At 41.5% G+C, this 23,398-nt stretch overlaps 1 protein-coding gene across 4 annotated transcripts in view; it reads left to right on the top strand.

The window, feature by feature from the left end:
* The first annotated feature begins 21,939 nt into the window (after nt 1-21,939).
* TNFRSF19 (TNF receptor superfamily member 19) overlaps nt 21,940-23,398 on the top strand; it is a 110,412-nt gene continuing 108,953 nt past the window's right edge. The window contains exon 1 of one of the 4 annotated variants that reach the window (XM_032260090.1): nt 21,940-22,575. The gene's annotated coding sequence lies outside the window, so the exon portion shown is untranslated. The remainder of the gene's footprint in view (nt 22,576-23,398) is intronic. The other 3 variants (XM_032260086.1, XM_032260088.1, XM_032260089.1) reach the window with 3 other exon arrangements.

The raw sequence follows: 23,398 nt of genomic DNA, 5'->3' as shown, positions 1-23,398 counted from the left end.
TGCCCGGCGCTCAGCAGGTGCCGGGACGCAGGCGCCCCGGGGCAGGCGGCCAGGGGCTTAGAGGCTCTGCCTCTTGGAGTTCCAGAAAAGTCCACCCGGACAAAGCCGTGGAGAGAAGCGCAGTCTCCGCGGGGCGGACTCGGGCGCACCGGCCCTCCAGGATCCGCAACATTTCCCAGCTTGGAAAATATCCTCTTTTCCAGGTACCGTGGGTGACATTGCAGAATAAATATGCTAGGAGAGAAAAACAGATCCCTAACTTCAAAACGTTCTGGAACAAAGTGTCTCTTAAAACTCATATGGCGGATGACGCCAAAGCAGTCCGTTTGTTTCCAGCAGTTCCCAGTTGGAAAATTGCGTTGAGAATTTCTTTGCATCTCAGGAGCAAACATCAGCAATGGCCTCAAGTAGCGCTGTCTGCATTGCTGTATTCTGATTTCTCTGGCCTCTGACAGAAGGTTTCTGGTTTACTTTTCAAGGTAACTGAAAGGGGTTGATTTAATCTACAAAGCTCTATTCTCTAGGTGAAAATTTCTTAGAGATCTCTGCTTTCCTTTGAACTTACTTCATAGGAATTAAGATGCTGTGCTGTTATATGGCTTGTGATGCCAAGATCTGCGCTCCAGGGAGTATGAAGTTTGGTCTTAATGAAGATAGTATCAGCTTAATAATACCCTAAGTGGTAATTAAGCAAGCACAATTCTGAATAATACCCAGGATGCACTTTTTTAATTTTTAGATTTTTAAAAAATTTTCGTGGGTACATAGTAGGTATCCCACATTTTATCACTGATAGGAACACATTTTATTATTGCTGTCCCACATTTTGTTATTGATAGGAACTGGAAGAGCTTCTAGCTATGTGTATTTATGGGCTACATGAGATGTTTTGATACAGGCACAATGCTTAATAATCACATCATGGAAAATGGGGTATCCATCCCCTCAAGCATTTATCTTTGTGTTACAAACAATCCAGGTGCAGTCTTTACGTTATTTTTAAATGTACGATTAAGTATGTTTGCCCATAGTCAATAATAACCTATTTTGCTATCAGATAGGAGCTCTTGTTTATTCTATTTTTGTGTACCCTATCCAATATGTCTTTTTTGAATGGAAAACAGACCTAGGTAAGCTAGTGAATTTTTCACATGAAGTTGAGAAATATCATAAAAAACTAATAGATTTGTAGAATAGTGTCATAGAAACTATAAAGGAGAAAAATAAAAGTAACACACCACAAAATAAGACATATCTTAGAAAAAAGAACTGAAGAATGACAAAATCAAGGGGATCAACTTTGATAAATCGATTGTTGTTAACAAAAATGCGTCACTTATTTATTCAGCCTGTCTTCACTGGCCATCTGCTGTGCCAGACCGCCATGAGATGCTGAGAATGGCTACCAATTTGTATAAGGGATCGATCTGTCTCTAAGGGTGCCTTAAGGTCAAGGCTGGCAGGTTATGAAATATACACACTATGTATCTGCAGCTTTCCGACTCCTCTTTGCAACTTTCTCCCAGACCTTTTCCCCCTTCTATGGTTTATTTTCTAATTCTACTAATCGAAATTAAAAACTTATTTTAGGAATTGCATGTAGAGTTAGTGTAGCTATGTTTTGATCCAAATTTAGGTCAATATAGGCTCCCTGTATTTATCAGCTTGAGGTGCTATAACAAGATACCATTAACTAGATGGCTTAAACAATGGAAGTTTATTTCTCACAGTTCTGGAGGCTAGGAAGTCTGAGATCAAGATGCCACAGGTGTGGTTCCTGGTGAGGGTCTCTACCTGGCTTGAGGCAGCTGCCATATTGTTTTGTGCTCACATGACATCTTTGGGGTCTCACAGGGAAAGAGAGTGAGCAAGTTTTCTGGTGTCTTTTATTTCTTAGAGCACAAATTGCATCATGAGGACCCACCTTCATGAACACACCTAAACCTAATTACCTCTCAAAGGTCCCATCATCAAATACAGCTAGTGGGGTGGAATGTGCTCCCCGGTGTTCAAGTGTTGGAAACTTAATCCTTATTGCAACAGTGTCGAGATGGGGAACCCTTAAGAGATGATTAGATCTTGAGGACTCTGGCCTTGTGAATAAATTAATGTCATTATCGCTGAAGTGGGTTTGTTACTGAGAGAGTGAATTTACTATAAAAGTGAGTTTGTCTCTCTTATGTGCACATGTGTTCTCATGCCCTTCTGCATTCCACCATGGGATGATACAGCAAGAAGGTCCTTGCAAGCAGCAGACCCCTCCATCTTGATCTTGGACTTCCCAGCCTCCAGAACCATGAACCAAATGAACTTTCGTTAATTGTAAATTACCCAGTCTCAGGTATTCTGTTATAGCAGCAAAAATAGACTAAGACTCATAATCACATTGGGGTTTAGGGCTTTGGCATTTGGATTTAGGGGAATGAAAATGTTCAGAGCAACGCTCTCCCAAAGCTATTTATATTTTAAAACTTATCTGTTTCAATTGAGATATGTGGCTGTCTCCAGTAAAGCAAATCAGAAGAGAGTGGAGACAAATTCATTATCCAAGGATGATAACAGAGGGCCCTTCTGGTTACCCCACAAGTATCCCATGTTTTATTATTGATAGGAACACATTTTATTATTGCTGTCTCACATTTTATTATTGCTGTCTCACATTTTATTATTGATAGGAACTTGAAGGGCTACTTATTTAACTCTAAGTTTGAAATAACTTTAGCTATAGTCAAATAGAAAGTCTTGATATTCCAGGGTCGACATCACAGAACAGTAAAGCAATATTCTGTCTGCAATCTGCTTCTCCAACAACTCCAGTTGGAATGCTCAGAGCAATATTCATTAGCAGAAATAAGTTGATATAGTTGAGAGGGTCCAGAACAAGGCACCAGAATGATCAAAGGAGTGACTTGTGCATTAAGATCAAAAGACCTGGCAGCGCAGGTCAAGTATTGGTGGAGAGGGGATACCTGCTATTTGATAAGAGTCTACAGATATTTAAAAGGTGTTAACAAGGAGGAAGGCAAGCCTGATTTTGCCTGCTTGGAGGTGACATAATGTGAAACAATAAAAATAGCACCGAAGAATGAACAATGTACCCAGAAGTTCAGGAAATACTTCCAGTAAAGAACTCTGGAGGTTTCTGCAGAATTACACCATGTGAAGCATTAGATCCACTGTACCCACAGCTGAAAGTAACAATGAACAATTTCTATTTGCAGATCATTGTGTCTTATGATCTTGCCTCTATCAGCCCATCATTCAGTACTTAACAACTCACCTGCTTCTACCTGTTACCCAAATTCTTTAACATCGTTATGGGTCCCCACAGTAACAGCATAGCTACTTTTTGGAAGAATCTGATTTATGTAGCAAAGCTAATATAGAAATTTGCAAACAGAAAAGCATTTGAACAGTTGTCACTTTATGTGTTCCATATGCAGCACTTTTGTTAATCCAAGAATAGAGTTTAGAATCATGAATTTTAAGAAACAGAAGCAAGCTTGGGATGATTCCCTCTCATCAGAGAGGCTAGGTGACTTCTACAAAACGCATGAGCCAGAGACTTGTGCAAAATGCACAAAACAGAGCTGAGACTAAAACCCAGGTCCTCACCAAAGTGGGTTTTGAATATTATCATCTTTTTTTTTTAATTTTAGAGATAGCATCTTGCTTTGTGCCCAGGCTGAAGTGCAGTGGTGCAACCATAGTTCACTGCAGCCTCAAACTCCTGGGCTCAAGTGATCCTTCCACCTCAGCCTACAGAGTAATCCTTTTTCCTTAAAAAAAAAAAAAAAAAAAAAAATGCAATTGTTTCCATGTTTCCATTTCTCTTTTTCTTCTAAAAGCTGTGCCTAACAAATTTTAAGACTTTTTTTTTTCCTTTGCTGGGTTTCCAAAGTCTCACACTTTTATTATTGCTTAGAATGGATTTACTTAAACTTGTAAACTAAGTTTGTTAATGGTACAGCAGTTATCCTAATGGGAACAAGGCCTTGCAGCAAGGCCTGAGCAAAAGTCAACCCATCCATTGCTTTTCATAAGAGAGATGCTTGGGCTGAGAGGAGAGTCTGCTCCCCAACACATGAAGGAACAGCTCTGCCCAATGTAACTTCTCCAGTTAGATTGAGCCTCTGATGGGGCACACGTGGGTTGGAAACAGGAAGCTCTTCAGCCGTCAAGAACATGCTAAACAGTTTGGAGACGTTCTTAGTAAACAAAACTTTTTAGTGAAAATTAAGCCAGGGTTATTTCTTCTTTACCTATGTAAACCAAAAAGTGACTGAGACAGGTCTCCATTAATTTAGAGGTTTATTTTGCCAAAGTTGAAGACATGCCCAGGAAAAAGAGATACAAGTTACAACAGGATCGGTGGTCTGCGCTTTTTCCAAAGGGGGCTGTGAGGTCTTCACTATTTAAAGGGGAAAGAGTAGGTAGGAGGGAAGAAAGGAAAAAAAAGAGGGAAGAGTAGACAATGAGGCAAGTGGTTACATTCTTGTGGGGCTTTGATGAGAGCTCACGGGATCCACATTTTACATGTGAAAAGAGGGAGTAGAGGAACTGTCAATTCTTCATTCATCCCAAACTCAGTAAATCTGCACTTTACGTAGGATAAAGTAAACACAGAGTAGAGGAAGATGTCAAATATATATTTGACAGGTGGAGGGGTGATTTCCAGTCTTGGCTTTATCTTGTACCTGTGTAGATAAGCTGTTAATTTATACTGTCAGGATGAGATTCAACAGAACTCTGTTGGGGTTGGTTCATGGGAAGAATATGTATTCTGAAAGATGTGGGAGCCCACAGGAATTTCCTTGTGAGCAATTTGTGAGGGAGTCCACCAGGTTAGACAGGTGGCCTTCTATGATTGACGCTCTGTTTGGGAATAAGAAGAAGGCAGTTTTGTATGACTCAGTTCCCAAACTTCACTTTTCCCTTTGGCATAGTGAGTTTGGGGTCCTGAGATTTTATTTTCCATTCACACCTAAAAATTTCCAAGTGACAAGATGATTGTGGTGTGTGAGCTGTATCTTACAGTAATGAATGGTGTATTTCACCCTCTGGACTCATGATCTGTTCACTTCCTATTTGGTCCTCAGCACTGAGCTAGATAGGAGTGATACAAAGATAAATAGGACATGGTTCCTGCCTTCGAAGAGCTCAGGGTCTAATGTGCAAAGCGGCAACACACACCAATGTATAGGGCCGTGCTGTAGGTGCGGCGGTGGAGCGAGGTTAAGTGTATGATTGAGCATTCAAAGAACAGAGGCACCTCACCCTGGTGAGGTTAGGGAAAGCTTCCAGATCAGTCTTTTTTATTGGTTGTTAGGCATTCTTCTGTTCTACTTCTCTCTACATATACACAAATATATAATAAATATTCCCATAGAGTTTTTAATGGGCTTATATCATACAAATTGTCATGCAACTTGCCTCTTTAAAAGACTCAAAAAATATACACATCCTTCCTACATAACCAGTTCATTTTTTAAACAGCTATACAGTATGTATTTCCAAAATTGAACTGTTGCTCGGCTTTTAGACAATTAGGTTGTTTCTAATTTTTATTAATTGCTAACATAATCTGGAAGACAGCCTCTCTTCTCATTTTGGTCCCATTGGGGCTATCCGCCAGTCCCCCAGGGAATGTGGGGATGGGTCAGTGAGGTCACCCCTTCAGCCACTGGGGTCTGGGGTCCTCCACTGGCTAGGACCCTCTTCACCCGGTGGTCTACAGCAGGCTGCCTGGTGCTTTTTAGAAAACCGTGGATGAGAGCCCATCATGCTCCTTCCAAAAAAACAGTATGATCCTAAGACCTTCTTCGGATCAAATACACATTGGCCTCCAGGTAATACTTTCAGTGAAAGACTGAGAAGGCATTTTAAGTACCCTAAAGTGTTTCAGCATCAAAGGCAAGAAAGGGGAGGAAAAGGAGGGATGTGGTGGGCTCGAGTTGTTCATGGCAGTGCGCGATGGCTCACGCCTGTAACCCCAGCACTTTGGGAGGCCCAGGTGGGTGGATCACCTTGAGGTCAGGAGTTCAAGACCAGCCTGACCAACATGGAGAAGCCCAGTCTTTACTAAAAATACAAAATGAACTTGGCGTGGTGGTATGCACTTGTAATCCCAGCTACTCCGGAGGCTGAGGCAGAATTGCTTGAACCTGAGAGGCGGAGGTTGCAGTGAGTGGAGGTCATGCCATTGCACTCCAGCCTGGGCAACAAGAACGAAACTCCATCTCAGAAAAAAAAAAAAAAAAGAGTTGTTCATTTGTGCATTCCCTCTGTTGTTTCACATAAGAGGGTCCGTGTCTGTCTGGTCCTTCGGAGGACATTCTGGGTAGCTCTCCCCGATGCCTCCCCTCGTCCCCTAGTCCTCTCTGCCCCGTCACACCTTTCTCAGGAGCATCAGCCCCACCCTGGAGGACTCGGATGATGACTCAGTGCAGCCTCCCTCTCTCTGTGTCATGCTGGAGTCTTTGGAAAATGCATAAGCACTTGTGCCAAAAAAGGGGGAGGCACACAAACGGGCATGACTTGTCTCTTCACCATCAAAGCTGAGGCTGATTAATCCCCCACGTACCTAAGGCAAACATAACTTACCATTAATCTACATGAGGAATTTGTGATCAAGCCCATGCCTTTGTCACTTTGACCCAGACTGTACTCCTTACAAAACAATGACCTTGGCTGAACTGAGCCAAAGGTGCGCCAGCCTCTCTCCTGGCCTAATTTCCATCACTGAAGTCCCCATGTTAGTTAGCTGAGAACTACTCTGCATGAGCCATCAGGGCAAATGGCACCAGGAGCAATAACTTTTTCTGTGATCTCCAAGTTTCTCCACCGAGAGCAGAGGTGAAGCTGTCATTTCACCTTCCACACACATAATATTGAAATGGATGGCTGGGTGTGGTGGTTCATTCCTGTAATCCGGCTACTTGGAAGGCAGAGGTGGAAGGATTGCTTGAGCCCAGGAGTTTGAGACCAGCCTGGGCAGCATAGCAAGAACCTGACACTAAAATAAGAGCCAGGTGTGGTGGCTCACACCTGTAGTCCTAGCTATTCCAGAAGCTGAGGTGGGAGGATGGTTGAAGTCAAGGCTGCAGCGAGCCATGATTTCACTACTGCACTCCAGCCTGGGCAACAGAGCGAGACCCTGTCTCAGAAAGAAAAAATAAAAAGACACTCTTGTTAGTTACCCTTGCACATTCCCAAGACTAGAATGAAGAAGTACAGCCACATTGTCCTGTACCAATTTATAATCTTGCCGTCGATGTGTGACAAATACACATTCCTCTGTGCATCACCAGCTCGCCTTGTAAGCAAGTGTGGGCTCCACGCTACAGGTAAAAGGGGAATGACAGGATCCTGTGGGAGGTTTTAGATGATTCATAATGGTGACCATAAGGAAAATGGATTCAAAGGGGCTGAGGCTTTGGGGCATGGTGAAGGAAAAGCTTGTGTTTGCCCTCTTAGGAAAGGCGGTGAGCTAGTACACTTCCGAATTAAACTGGAGACTTTATCTCCAGGGGAGAGCTCAGGCTGCACTGTCACATGTAAATAAATCATTTATACCTTAACAACAATTATCTAAAAATGACATCAAAAGAGATAGAAAAACTGGAAGCCCTCCAGCACGTAAACTAAATATTCTGAAGATGACTTGATGGTTTGATTTTGCTGTTAGCAACAAGGAGACTCCAGTTCAGAGAAGTCCTGGCTTTCCTCTTCATAACACCAAATCCAGAAATTAGAGGAAAAGGAAATGTAGAATGCACATGAGTAACACTGGGGGAAGGGAATGGAAAATAAAATTCAAAATGAGAATGGAAGGAAAAATAAAATGAAGTGAAATACAATACAACAAATAAATCAACAAAAAAAAGGTCTGTGTGTGGATAATAGCAGGCCATGAGCCAAGATTAATCTATTTGATTGATTGCATTATATTCATACACACACACACACACACACAAGCTTAAAATGCAAGTAGCAGATTGGGAGACAATATTTGCAAATACATGAGATCTACATTATTAATTAAAACATAAATATCAGCGGAACGCTGTAAACCTAGCACTTTAGGAGGCTGAGGCAAGTGGATGACCTGAGGTCAGGAGTTTGAGACCAGCCTGGCCAACATGGCAAAACCCTCTCTCTACTAAAAATACAAAAATTAGCTGACGTGATGGGGTGTGCCAATAATATCCGCCCCTTGAACCCAGGGGGCAGAAGTTGCAGTGAGCCTAGATGGCGCCACTTCACTCCAACCTGGGTACAAGAGTGAAATTCCGTCTCAAAAAGAAAAAAAATATATAAGCAGGGTGCGGTGGCTCGTATCTGTAATCCCAGCATTTTGGGAGGCCCAGGCGGGCAGATCACAAGGTCAGGAGTTTGAGACTAGTCTGACCAACATGGTGAAACCCCTCTACTAAATATACAAAAATTAACCAGGTGTGGTGTTGCAGGCCTGTAATCCCAGCTACTCAGGGGGCTGAGGCAGGAGAATCATTTGAACCCGGGAAGGAGAGGTTACAGTGAGCCGAGATTGCACCACTGCGCTCCAACCTGGGCGACAGAGCAAGACTCTGTCTCAAACTAAAGAAAAATAAATAAATGAATGAATAAATAAATACATAAATACATTGTTCCAAATCAGTCGGTCAGAACATGCTAAATAATAGAAAAAGAGATAAGAAATCATAATAGTGGAAATACAAATGGCCAGCCAATATGTGAAAAACTGTCTAACTTATAATCTAATAAGGAATTCAAATTAAAATAATATTAATCAAATTAAAACAATGAGATAATATTTTTCTCTTATTTAATTGGCAAGGATTTGAACATACTGATATAATTCAATGCTGGCAAAGGTTGAGGTTTTGCGTAAACAATGTGTTTGCATTTCACACACTGCTGGCAATAGCATATACTGATCTGACCTTTTTGAGAGCAGTGTGGAAGTGAGATAGCACTTCAAGTGTGCACACCATCAAACCGAGTAACTTTGTAGGAATCTTTCCCATATAAATATTAGCACACTCTACAAAGGTATGAACTATGGTGTCATTTACCATAGCCAGTTGGAAATAATGTCTACCGATAAAGAAATATCATGCTAGCATTCTGATGTATTTAGTCTACAGAAGTAGGTTATAAAACAATATCATAGAGGATAGTATAAGCACCTTTTTGTTTAAAAAAATGTTTCTATGTGCTTGAGTGTGTGTATGGCATGTGTGGTACGTGTACCTGTGTGAGGCGTGTATAGTGTGTAAGTAAGGTGTGTGTGTGTTGTGTGTGTGACTGTATAAGTCTATTTGAAGTGTGTGAGGGAAATGTATCTGTGAGGTGTGTGTATTTCTGTGTGGGGTGTTTGTACCTGTGTGGTGTGTGAAGTGTGTGTTTATGTGAGATGTGTGTGTGGGATATGTGTGGGATATGTGTGTGAGATGTGTGTGGTATGTGTGAAGCGTGTGTGTATAGTGTGAGGTGTGTGTGCATGTGTGGGGTGTGTAAGGGTGTCTGTGTAAGATGTGTGCACGTGTGTCTGTGAGAGGCGTGTATGTGCGTGTATGAGACGTGCATTGTTTGTGTGATGTGTGTCTGTGTGGTATTTGTGTGGTGTATACATGTGTGATGCATGGGATTTGAGGTCTGTATGTGGTGTATGTGGTATGTGTGTGCATGTATCCAGTGAATTAAATTGGAGACTTTATCTCAAGGGGAGAGCTCCAGCCTCACTGTCACATGTAAAGAAATCATTTATACCTTAACAACAATCATCTACAAATACTGACATCAGAAGACACACAAACACTGGAAACCCTCCAGCACAGAGGCTCAATGCTCTGAAGGTGACTTGATGGCCTGATTTTGCTGTTAGAAACAAGGAGACACTAGTGTGAGTTTGTGTGGCATGTGTGTGGTATGTTTGTGTATAAGGTGGGTGTGTTATGTGTCTGCAGGACATGTGTGTGTGTATGTGTATATATATGTGAGGTGTGTGGTGTGTGTGGTCTATATGTGTCAGTGTGTGGTGTGTTTGTGTGTGAGGGGTATGTGTGTGAGATGTATATGTGGTGTATTTGTGTATGTGGCATGTGAGGTGTGTTTATGTTAGTGAGGTCTGTGTGAAGTGTATTTGTGGTATGTGTGTGAGGTGTGTTCACATATGTGTGTGGTATGAGAGGTGTGTGTGGTGTGTGAGGCGTGTGGTGTGTGAAGTGTGTGGTGTGTGAGGTAGGTGTATGTGTGTGAGGTTTGTATGTGTGTGAAATATGTATGTGGTGTGTTTGTGTATGTGTGAGGTATGTGTGTGAGGTGTATGTGTGTGAGGTGTGTATGTGTGTGAAATGTGTATATGCTGTGTTTGTGTGTGTGTGTGGTGTGTGAGGTGTGGGTGTGGTGTGTAGTGCGTGTGCATGTGTGTGAGATGTGTATATGGTATGCATGTGTGGTGTGTGTGAGGTGTGTGTGAGGGGTGTGCACACACCAGCACAGATACACTGATGAGGTGTCCCCTCTGGGTCAGTGGCGTGGACTGCTGCCATGGGATTGGAACAGGCAGGAGGAGGAAGGCGCTGGCCTTCCCTGTGCACATGTCCTTTGGCTTTTATTAGAGACTCCTGCTCTGATGTGCTGATCTCTGAGTCATGTTTCTCTTTTCATGCTAGACCTTTAGAGAGGAAATGGTGCAATTTCTATTCTAGTTCCAACACAAGAGACCTTTTTTCTTAGGAACCTCATTTGAGGAGACAGTGTCTTATTTTGCAATTTCTCCCCCAGTGTCAGAGACATTCCCAACAAAGGGAAGGATTGTCAGAGGCATTTGTTTCATAAAGCTTTGCACGTAGATACAATTCTGAGATAAAGCACCAGAAACGCATTTCATGTATTAAATATCACACTGAAGTAGCACTTAAGATACCAACGAAGGTTAAATAAATAAGAGAGGAAGAACACCCTTGGCAGAAAGCACAGCGCTCCCTCTTTCCAGTATTTGCCAGTGAGGAAGGAGGGCCGCGGCAGGAGTCGCTGAGCGTGTTTGTGTTCTCAAATCCAAGGAATATCTGTCTGGGAGTGTGTTCCACAGCTGTTGACAGGGGTTAACTCTGGGCGCAGAATAAGGCTTTTGCTTCTTGCTTTAACTATTTAAATGTACACAACTGTTTTAAAGAAGAAAATTAGAATTCTGGGTGAGATTGGTATTTTTTTTACTTGTTTTTTCCTGAAATTATTCAATTTTTCTATAATAAAATATGCTTTTTCTTTGTAATCACACACACAAAAAAAGCTTGAAATTAAACCTTTTTTTTTTTTTTTTTTTGAGCTATGTCTTGCTCTGTTGCCTGGGCTGGAGTGCAGTGGCACACTCTCAGCTCACTGCAGCTTCAGCCTCCTGGGCTCAAGCCATCCTCCTGCCTCAGCCTCCCAAGTGGCTGGGAGTACAGGCACTCATCATGCACTGCAGGCACTTACCACTTTTTTTTAGTAGAGTTCGGGGTCTCAAACTCCTGGCCTCAAGCAATTGTCCTGCCTCAGCCTTCTAAATTAAATGTTTTTGTTTTTGTTTTTGTTTTTAAAGGGGGAGTCCATAAGCCTCCTGTAGTGATTTCTGTGGCCCAGGACGTCCCAGGGCAAAATTTAGAAGCCATTAACACTTCAGTGGCAAAGGTCTGTGCTTGTGAAAACTAAAACACCCTTTTAGAAAGACATTTAATTAAAAGAAGATAATAGTGTAATAGTGTGATCTAGAGTCATACAGGCCTGACTGTATGAAATTTCAGCCACATGACCTTGGAAAGTGACTTAGCCATTCTGACCCCCGGTTTCCCAGCCTGTGAACTCGGGGAGTTGCTTAGGAACCTGTGGAGCACCTGGCGGAAGGCAGCTAGTCAAGCAGAATGCGTGTGGAAACCGAGAGTTCCCCAGTGTCCTCAGCCTCTTAGAGACCGCAAAGGAGCTGTCAGATCACAAGACATTCAAGGGAGGGCTGGACACCTTCCTGCCTCTGCCCACACAGCCCCTCCTGCCTGCGTCCCATGTACAGTCAACCTCGGGGCTCTTCCCCTTTCATCTCTCTCCTGACCTCACCATCTGGACCTCCTCCATCTTTTGCTGGTTGGTATGTACCATTCACCTGCTTCACATCTGACCCTTCAAGATGACCCCCATTAGACATAGCGCAAGAAGTCCTGAGTCTCCCCAGCTCCTCCAGGTCCCTGCTCTGTCTGCAGGAAGTCAGCACCACTCCAGAACAGCAGAATCACAAAAGGTTGCCCAGCCCAGCACTCTCCCCGCGCCCACATGCACAGACCACCTCGCCTGTGTTCCCAGGTGTTCCTCCTGTCTCCATGGTGACGCCTGCCTCTGCCACACTCCTGGCTCACGTACTCTGGAAGGACCAAACACCAAACATTCCCCTCGCTTTTGGGGCTCTCTGCCCCTCCGATAGTGGAAGACTCGCTTACTGTCCCGCTGTGCCTGTGTAAGAAGGTCCCTGTCAATCCCCGAACTTTCTCCTCTCCCTCTTTTTATTTATTTTGAGAATATCTCGTTTGTGATTTCGTACCTTCATCTAAAGAATGGTGTATACGTAACAATGAATTTTAACATGAACAAAATATTCCCTCTGAAACACGTCCTAACACACTTTGGATTTCTCATATGTATAGTACTGTAATACCACAGTACCAATCTTCAAAAAAGCAAAGTTTCATTTGAAAGGGAAATTCCACTTTCAAATGCTATAAAATATGTTGTTTGCCAAAATGCAAAATATTTTTTTTGTTTCAACATAAGAAATGCTTAGGAAAAGCAGAATTACAGAGACTTTCTCTTCCAACCGGAAACCATTTTTTCTCACCTGCTACAATCAAAGATGACAAGGCTATTTTTTTAGCAACACTTTAAATAGCTGAGATTTAAAGTGTGTTCCATGCTTACTGCTTGCCAGTACTATTCTGATGTTCACAAGAACCCTAGGTGTAGGTCCTCTTATCGTTCCCATTTCAGAAACGAGAAAGCTGAAATTTCAAGTGACTTACTCATACTCAGAAGTTCACTCATAAGTACTGGAATTCAAGCCAAGGCCACCCCACGTGAAAGGCCATCTGTCTATCTAACTAGGACACTGGAAGGTAAAAAGTTGACTAAAACAGTTTCCTCTCATAAAATTCCTTATATCTGCATCTAATAATATCTCTTACTTGCTTTTCGATTATCTATAAAGCTGGAAAATAAATAGAAACTCAACTCTGAGACTCATAGCAGGTAGGAAGTAACCCTAATAAACTTAAGAATGTTCCAGAAGTAGTCAATTTCTGCTAATGAGAAATAGCAACTGTGTCGTAGTATATGCTTTATAACAATCTGATACCTGAGGAAGAAATAATATCATATATAACTGCAAGGAATGCAAAATGGTGCAGCCACTTTGGAAAACGACTCAGAAGATTCTCATAAAACAACCTGTATCTTTCACATATGTGACTTGGCAAGCTGACACAGGGAGACGAAAAAAACAGGGAGAGAAAACAGAGCAGTGGTTACCAGAGGTTGGAAAGGCGGGGAGAGGCCCGGCACAGAGGTGCACACCTGTGATCCCAGCACTTTGGGAGGTTGAGGCAGTGGATTACCTAAGCTCAGGAGTTTGAGACCAGCCTGGCCAACATGGCGAAACCCTGTCTCTACTAAACATGCAAAAAATTAGCCAGGTGTGGTGGCAGTTGCCTATAATCCCAGCTACTCAGGAGGCTGAGGCAGGAGAGGTGCTTGAACCCGGGAAGCGGAGGCTGCAGTGAGCCCAGATCACGCCACTACATTCCAGCCTGGGCGACAGGGTGAAACTCCATCTAAAAAAAAAAAAAAAATGGTCAGGAGTTGAATATAAAGAGGCACAATGGGGGTAATGGAACCGTGGTGGTGGATATACGACTGTGCATTTGTCAAAACCCCAAAGAATGGTTTGCTGTAGAGTGAATCTTCTGAAAAAATTCTGTAGTTTAGTTGAACAATATTGTACCAAGATTAATATTTTAATTTTGACAATTGTTCTATGATTATGTAAGCTGTTCATATACAAAGAAGTTGGGTGAAGGATATGAGAACTTCCTCTACTACTTTTGCAATTCCTCTTTAATCTAAAATTATCTAAAAATAAAAAAAGTTTTTAAAAAGTAATTTTATGATAAGCTGAATATGTGGTGCCAAATAGGATTTTTTACACAGTTAAAATTGCCTTTATTTTCTATTACACATATTAGAGTAGAAAAAAAACTAATTTGGCCTTAAGAATTTTGTTTTCAAGATATACTACAAGTTGTATTTGTAAATATTCTCTTATATTTACAAACCTATTTCTCATCCTGTGAAAGTGAAGGATTCACCATCTGTATTACCTCCTGACATTACAGTTGAGTTTTATTTAGCAAGGTCATTTTATTTTCCCTTTTTCCCCAAAAGTAGATTTTGTATGTTCCTGATTTTCACCAGTTATTCGAACTATTCCGTGTGTTTTGTACCTCAACTCTGTGCTGGGTGCTCTTTCCATTGGATGGTGGTTGCATTATTAAATGTTTTGACTTTATTTAGACTGGCATTTCTTGAATCAATTTTTAAGGGCATGTCTGTCTTTATCTAACATTATACTTCCTGATGAAGCTCAGATCTTTTTTTGTGTCTTTATCTAACATTATACTTCCTGATGAAGCTCAGATCTTTTTTTGGTAGTGGTAGTATTCTGAAGATGTTTCGTTTTTTTCTTCTTCCTTTTTTTTTTTTTTTTTTTTTGAGACAGAGTCTTGCTCTATCGCCTGGTGCCAGGCTGGAGTGCAGTGGCGCCATCTCAGCTCACTGCAACCTCTGCCTCCTGGGTTCAAGCAGTTCTCCTGCCTCAGCCTCCCGGGTAGCTGGGACTACATGCGCACGCCAGCCACCACGCCCAGCTAATTTTTTTGTATTTTTGGTAGAGACGGGGTTTCACCATGTTGACCAGGATGGTCTCCATCTCTTGACCTCATGACCCACCCGCCTCAGCCTCCCAAAGTACTGGGATTACAGGCATGAGCCATCGCGCCCGGCCCCGAAGATGTTTCTTAATGCCTCCTTTTGCGTTTTCCTGCTATTTCACCACAGTTTTTGTTAGCATTGTCAGACTCTACTGAGAACCAAGATTCATAATTAGCCTCATATATTAATCAGGATAAATGCTGAGGAGGCAGAAAAGGAAATGGAAAACATTTGATTAATTATAAGATATGAGTTGGATAGTTTCTCCAAAAGCCAGCCTGGGCTCAGCAAAGTATTTAGAGGGCAATATGGCAGGTAAGAGTGACTTGGAATCTCTCTTGCAAAGTTGGAGAGCAGAAGGCAGCTGGGTGCGGTTGGATGGTCTGTGGCCGTTTCCAGCATAAAGCAGCCTTTCGATCACTGATTCAGGGTGTGCGTGCGTGTATCCGCTGAATTAACTTGTTCTTGTTGCTGTTGTTGTATCAGAACCGCCACGTAACAGATAGTTTTGCCTGATTCACAGCCTGTTACTTTGGCACCTTCTGGATCTGACAGATTATTTAAATCACTAGCTGCTCGATTGGCTAGTAATTTGGATAAGTATTTCTAATTTACAATTTTGCCTGAGGGACCTTTAAGAATTGAAGCTCACAGTGCTGAGGGACTAGAAAGACAAGTTATTAATGGTGAGAAAGTAGTTATAAAACACATATCTGATATGGGACTTGTATCCAAAATGCACAAAGAACTCTTAAAACTCTTAACTGTCAAGGATTTGAAAATACTGATACAATTCAATGCTGGCAAAGGTGAGGTTTTGCATAAACAATGTATTTGCATTTTACACACTGCTGGCAATATCATATACTGATCTGACCTTTTTGAGAGCAATGTGGAAGTGAGATCACATTTTCAATAAGAAAACATACTACCCAGTTTTAAAATGTGCAAAAGATCTGAACAGGCACCTCACCAAAGAAGATACACGGTGGTCAATAAGCATATGAAGATATGCCCAGCACGATACATCATTAGGGAATCACAAATTAAACAATGAGATACCCCTACACACCTATAAGTGTGACTAAAATTAAAAACAACATCAACAACAACTGATAACACCAAATGCGGTCAAGGCTGTAGGGCAGCAGGAACTGTCATTCATTGCTGGTGGAAATACAAAATGTCGCTGTATTTTGTATTTGGAAGACAGCTTGGCAGTTTTTTTAAAAATTAACTGCAGTCTTACCCCATGGTCCACCAATCATGCTCCTCAGGATTTACTTCAACTGAGCTGAAAACTTATATTCTCACAAAAACCTACACATGAATGTTTATAGAAGCCTTATTCATTATCACAAAAACTGGAAGCAACCAAGATGTCCTTCAATAGGCGAATGATAAACCATATCCAGACAATGGAGTCACAGCAAGTCAGAAGAAAGTTAAATGCATATTGCTAAGAAAGAAGCCAATGAGAAAAGGCTACATACCATATAATTCTATCTGTACAACATTCAGGAAAAGGCAAAATTATAGAGACTTTAGAAACAACAGTGGTTGCCGGGGCTCCAGGGGAAGGAAGGATGAGTAGGTGGAGCACAGGGGATTTTTAGGGCAGTGAAACTACTCGGTACAAAACTGTAATGGTGAACACATGTTATTATACATTAGGCAAAATCCATAGAAGTCTGGCTAGGTGTGGTGGCTCACACCAGCATTTTGGGAGTTCAAGGCAGGCAGATTACTTGAGGTCAGGAGTTCAAGACCAGCCTGGCCAACATGGAGAAACCCCATCTTCACTAAAACTACAAAAATTAGCGGAGCATGGTGGCTCACACCTGTAATCCCAGCTATTTGGGAGGCTGAGGCAGGAGAATCACTTGAACCCAGGAGGCGGAGGTTGCAGTAAGCTGAGATCACGCCACTACACTCCAGCCTAGGAGACAGAAAGAGACTCCGTCTGAAAAAGAAAAAAAAAATTCCCTAGAAGTCTCTGCACAAAGAATGAATTTCATTGTAAACTGTGAACTTTAGTTAATTATGCACCCATATTGATTCATTAATTATTACAAATATATCATGGTGATGCAAGATGCAAATAATAGAGGAAGCTGAGTGGGGCACATGGAATGTATGGGAAATGTCTGTAGTAGCTGCTCAATTTTTCTGTCAATCTAAAACTGTTCTAAAAAGTAAAGTCTCTATATATACATTGAGTGCTAGCATCAAAAAATTCAAATTTAAACTATCATAAGCTACTACTAGATTGCATTTAAATAGTTAAAATGACAAAGATTGACCATATCAACTGTTGCCAAAGAAATAGAGCAAATGGAAATCTCATGTATTGCAACAGGAATGTAAATTGGAACAAACACTCTAGACAACAATTTGGCAGTTTCTTTTGAAGTTAAACATGCGTTTGCCATATAATCCAGATATTCTACTCCTAGGTATTTACTTAACAAAAATGAAACTATATATCCACACTAAGATTTGTACACAAGTGTTGTCAACAAATCCACTGAAAAGGATCTTCCTTAAAAAACAGAAATGCTTTATTCCTACAAGCAGTTTGCACCCAGCCTTCATTACAAAACAAAGATGCTCTCCCTGAGAACAGAGAGACAGGTTATCCTTTATAGAAAAAGCTCCCGCCCAGACTCCCACTCTGGTCTGCCATACAAATGACCACTATGCAAATGAGGGATACAAGCATTTTTGGTTCTGATCGGTCAATGCAGGTCACAAGTTTATTTGTTAGATCCAGGTGTCAAGACGAGACTTCCCAACAGCCATCAAATCGGGAGCATAAACAGGAACAACCAGCCACAAAGTCCCCAAGTCATGTGAGCACCTGTGGTTTCTCAGAGAATGCAAACTACATTTGTGACCTGGCTCCATTTTTAGTTTAGACCCAGTTAGCCACTCAGGATCCACTTAGAAGGATTGGCTCTTTCAGGTTCATGGTGTTCATGGCAGCTTTATTTACAGTAGCCAGAAACTGGGTTCTCTCCCAGTTAACGTTTAGTGACTTTCAGTCATACTCAGCTTCACTGAACTGTACCCCCGAACTGGCCCTTTAAGAAAAGGAAGGAGCCTTCTGCCCATGATGGAGGAAGCAGTCCAGCAGGGCAGGGGTGTCCACGGAGCTGTGGGTGCTTTTCAGGAGGCAGATTGGAGGGCACGCTGATGAGGAGAATGTAAGGCTTTGAAACATAGGAAAATGGGAATTGTACCTCCTTGCAGTTTGTTGAATAGTGGCTTTGTATTACTTTCTTGAGGCTGCAATAACAATGTACCACAGACTTCAACAACAGCCATGTGTTATCGCACAGGTCTGGGGGCTGGAAGTCAGAGACCAAGGTGTCAGCAGGGTTGGTTCCTTCTGAGGCTGAGAAGGATGAGTCCGTTCCCAGCCTCTCACCCTGGCTTGTAAATGGTCATCTTCATGTCCACACAACGTTCTTCCTGTATGAGTGTCTGCCTCTTTATCTAAACCTCACTTTATATAGGGACACCAGTCATTCTGGATTGGGGCCCACCCTAATGCCCACATCTGAATCTGATTACCCCTGTACAGACCCTACCTCCAGATAAACTCATGTTTATCTGAGGTGCTGGAAGTCAGGATGCCAACATGGGAATTTCGGGGGATACAATCCAATGCAGAACAGGCTTGAGCCATTGTCCTTCTACGATTATGTGGACAATGGTCCCAGATAGTGGCTACTGGTCCCAGGTCATGTACAAGTGGTCCCAACATCGTGAAGAACCTGAGGATGTCTGGACTACATGGCCTTTGAAAAACCAGCCCAGACGCTGTTTGAGAGCCTGCCCTGCCCCTTTAAAATACTGAAGTTTGAGTTGGATTCCCCAGCTAAAATGCTGGCATCTTCCTATGGTTCCTTCATACTTACTTTAATAGTTACAGAGAAAAGAAACGAACCTTAGCTTTTCTGTTGAGGGTTTATTCTGCTTGATGGTCTCCAAATAAGTTTGTTATTTCAGCAGCACTAATGAGGTGGGTGTTATCCTCTTACAGTAGCTCAGGAAGATAAAGCTCAGTGGAACTAAGTAGGCTTCATCTACACTGCCTAAGCTGTTATTAAAGTACAGGTGGTAAGAGGGATTTGAACACAGGCCTTTCCGACTCCAGCATCTATGTTCTTTGTCTAACCATGAGCTATTTCATTTTTTAAAAAGTGTTGAGATGAAACAAATGCAGAAATTATTCTTCTCAATGTATGTAATAGAGCTGTACTCATCTGATACAATCCAGGATGTAGCCTCTGAATAGAAAAGTTAGAAAAGATGGCATTAGAAAAGACATGCAGACCACTCTAAAAACGATGAAACTTGAGGGAGAAGATGTGTTATCACCTGAACCTATATCTTACAATGGTAAGAATTTGTGGCATTCACCTGTCAAGATAGAGAAACAAAGGAGCCACGCTCCAAGCGTCGGGAAGAAAATAGCACCCAGTGGCAACTGGGGGTGACATGAGACCCCACCCCCCCATCAAGACTCTCAGGCAGCTCCTCCATTCTTGGATATGAACAATTGAAGTTCTCCATCATTTATTTTATTTTTTTAACTGGTTAATAATAGTTATACATATTCATGGGCCCCTAATGACATTCTTTATCTATAAGGTGTAGTGATCAAATCAGGGTAACTGACATGGCCGACATTTCAGACGCTGACCACTTCTTTTGAAGTGTAGCCTGGAGCTCCCCTCTGTGGATCCGATGGCTGCCACAGCCACGTTGCAGGGCCGGTGGCTGAAAGTCAGCGTGGCAAAGAGACTAAGATGGGCCAAGTGTACTGCAGCATGGCACTGGAATCATCGATCAAATGCTGTAACTTGGTGTCATTACAACAGAAGTGATGTCGAGTGGAGTACTGGAGGTCTTATCACCACAGCATCACACTGATTTAATCACACTAACCTTGCAGTAGCTCCCCTTCCTGGTGCTGTTCAGAAACATCAATGGTCCAGGCCTCATCTCATAATGAAGGGGGCTCGGCCGGCTGGGCACAGTGTTAAATGAGCTGTGGGTCAGGAGGTCACTCCTGCAGCCAGGCTGGTCTTTAGCCACACTCTGGTCCAGGCGACAGATGGGGCCCTAGCCTCATCCCCCTTTCATCTCACATGTTGGGAGTTCTTGGCCACAAGAGGACCAATTCAAAATAATGTTCTGGGACTTGGTGAATAAACTCCTCCATTGGAGATGGTATTGCACTGCTAGATGTATCTTGAACTACAAATCTTGCTTGGGTAGATGTATATAAATTGAAGATCATTTGACTGGTTTTCCTTCAAGTCCCTGCTTTCAAGTGCTTCCTGTATGCTTCCAGTAGAACATAAGAATCCTAATTCAGTCTTTCACCTATTTCTACTGGTGTTGAACTCTATAAAGACAGAATCTACTTGCTTAGCCAATGAGCCTTACAGAGTGTCTAGTTGCTCTGATTTAATATATCAGTGCATTGGGAACCTTTAATCCTGAGTGCAGGCTGATGGAATATGGATTCCATGTTGGTGGTGGGGTTAGACTACCTCAGAAAAGAAATGGGCACATGTCTTCTTGTAAATATTTTGTCTTTGTGAATATTTCCTTTGTATTCATGAGTTCAAGGAGCCCAGGAAACGTGAAGACCAGGTGTCACAGGAATTTTCCTGGTCTGCTTTAAGGAAGTCATTAAGCATCACACTTGCCAGTTCAAATACTATTTGAGCTCTGTGCATTTTTGAGAAATGATGTGTAAGGTAGAAAAATTATACGAGACATTGAAAAATCAAGAGGAAAATTTGAATGTTATACTGAACTCATGAACTCTTCAAACCAAATATTTTGCTATTAAAATTATTCAAGAATCATAGAAGTCTGGAAATAAACACTTCATAAGCAACATTTTCAAATATCACATCAGGAAAAATTAGACAAAACCAGTTAGGGAGGGAAGTTACATTTAAAAAGATTGAGCTCTGCTATCCCCTAAGTTTTGCAAAAGTAAGTTTAACTTACCTTCTAAAGGTTGGCGAGTTACTATTACAAAATAGGAAAGTTGTCTTCATTCCGTGAAAGAACTATCTGAAAATCACAAAAGCACCATATCCTGGATTTCGAGGAAGATGAAATTTCTTCTTATCTTCTATTTTACTAAATACTAAAAATAAAATCATCATATTATATTTGATCTGACATTGTTAAGGAAAATGGTTAAAAAATTTAAATAATGAGCATTATATTTAATTTTAAAATAGAAATAATTAGGCTAAGGTGGTAATTTTTAATGAGTTGAAAGCCCAAACTATGAGTTCTGAAGAAACAGACCCAAAAGGCAAAGAACCTGGCTTTGGAATAATCACAAGGGCAAATGCTTTGTTCTAGATAATTCTTCTTCTGTGAATTTTTAAATGCCCAACAGGCATTAATGAATTATGTCTGAGAAGTAGACATTGCTTTAAAATCTAATTTCCAGAGTCCCAAACTAAGGCAAAGACTGAGATTAAGTCTCTGCCCAAAGTCTTAAGTGAGCCAGTGGAAGATAGTTTATTCATGAATTGCTGGTTATCTGCTGCTTAACTACTTAACACACCCCGGTTTGATTGGCAATCGCATCCTAATAATGCATGTTTCAAAGAAAGGGCAGTTTACCTAAAATCCTTAAAGACTTGTCACTTTAAGGAAAACAAAATGTGAAAATGTTATCCAGTCCATCTGCTAGTGTCATTGGCTGTGTTTTAGAGTGGTCTCACAGTGCTATTTATGCTGAATATTTGACATTCAGTCTCTGTAGGAAATTGTGATTTTTATCAGCGAAGAGGCAATTAAATGCTGTCATTTGGCGAGACCATCCATCAGGGATCTTATCACCCAAGAAGCATTCAGCAGCAGTTGCTGTCCTTTCCAGCTGGGAGACAGATAACAGAAACTGTCCTGTGTGAGGCACAATAGTCTAACGTGATTAGAAATCAGCCCAACTCTGGCTTCTCTTGAGCTAAACTCCCCCACAGGCTGAATTATAGCTCTCCTACCAGTCCCACGGCACTGAATGATGTCATGGGATCTGCAGCTCAGCGAGATGAAAGGGATAAAGCAGGACCCGCTGGCACTAGGAAAAGCTTCCAACACGCAGTCCACAACACAGCTTGGGAACCAAAAAAGCTACAGATCCAGCCACTCAGCCCAAGCATGGGAGAACTACCAGCATTGCTTCATTGCAAAAAAGGGGAGGAAAACAACGTGATCCAGGTTTAACAAAAGAAAGTGTGGACTAGGAGACGGGAGGGTGACTACCTGCTGAAAGTGAACTTTCTTGATATCCGTGCATATATTTAAACTCAGCCCTGCCTTTGATGTTCAGCAACTGATCACTGATCAGATTACAGGCATTTCATCTCCCAGCTCGTCTGCCTTTGATCTGCATGGTTAATTTTATTTTCCTGGATTTGAACTTTCGTCTGGGCTTGTGCTGACATACATTTTTGGGAAGGTAGAAGCATTTGGCACAGAAGTGCTGCCAGGAGGAACTAAGTTGCCGAACGGGTGAGTACTGTAAAGAGCTCAGCATGTTGCCGATACTCGTTTTAAGTTTTGTGGTAGCTTTCACTGCATTTTTTGCATGTATTCTGAGAAAAGAATGGTTTTAATTAGTTTTGTAGAAAGCATTTATACAGCTGAATACTACATTATGCGGAAGGTGTGGATCAGAGTAACTATGGAATTTGATGCAAGTTTTAGTAGTTTATACAAGAGGGTTTGCAATCTGTCATGCAAATTTTCCTTGGGAATGAGTTTTACAAACAGCACAAAACAGAACAGTGGTAACTTTAGCACACAACGGGTACTTCAGCCCCTGAGATCTGTGAGCTACAGTGGCTAAGTATTTACAGGTTATTTAGTAAACAGTCCCTGGAACTTTGCTGGTTGCAAATGCTTTCTTTATTTTCTTATATAAAAGAGTAAAATGTATCTCTGGCAATACTGTTTCTTTAGTTTATTTATTCTCTCACTTCCAAGACGTAAATCTATCAAATACATTTCCTTATGCAGTTTGTACACTCAAGGGAATCACTGAAAAACCATTAAAGTATGATTAAAGCCTTTTATGTGTAAAACTGAAGAATTTAAAAACAGTGAGGTTAAAGTTGCACTAAGTTTGGCTAAAAATACTCTAGTGATTTTCTATAACTTTGGAAATAGCATAAGCCTTATTTACAGAAACATTCACAAGGTTAATATTTCTAAATTAACATTTACTTTAAATTTATAGTGACAGCTGTTGTAAGTTACAATTTGCCAACTGTTTATGAAAACTATCTGAGTAATCAACAGTTATTATGTTACATAAAGTGTTTTAGTCACATTT

This window comes from Sapajus apella, unplaced genomic scaffold, assembly GCF_009761245.1.
Source record: "Sapajus apella isolate SASKATOON/1434 unplaced genomic scaffold, GSC_monkey_1.0 scaffold114, whole genome shotgun sequence".
Lineage (NCBI taxonomy): Eukaryota > Metazoa > Chordata > Mammalia > Primates > Cebidae > Sapajus > Sapajus apella.
The sequence above is the reverse complement of the archived record's forward strand: the minus strand, read 5'-3'. Positions and strand labels throughout refer to the sequence as shown.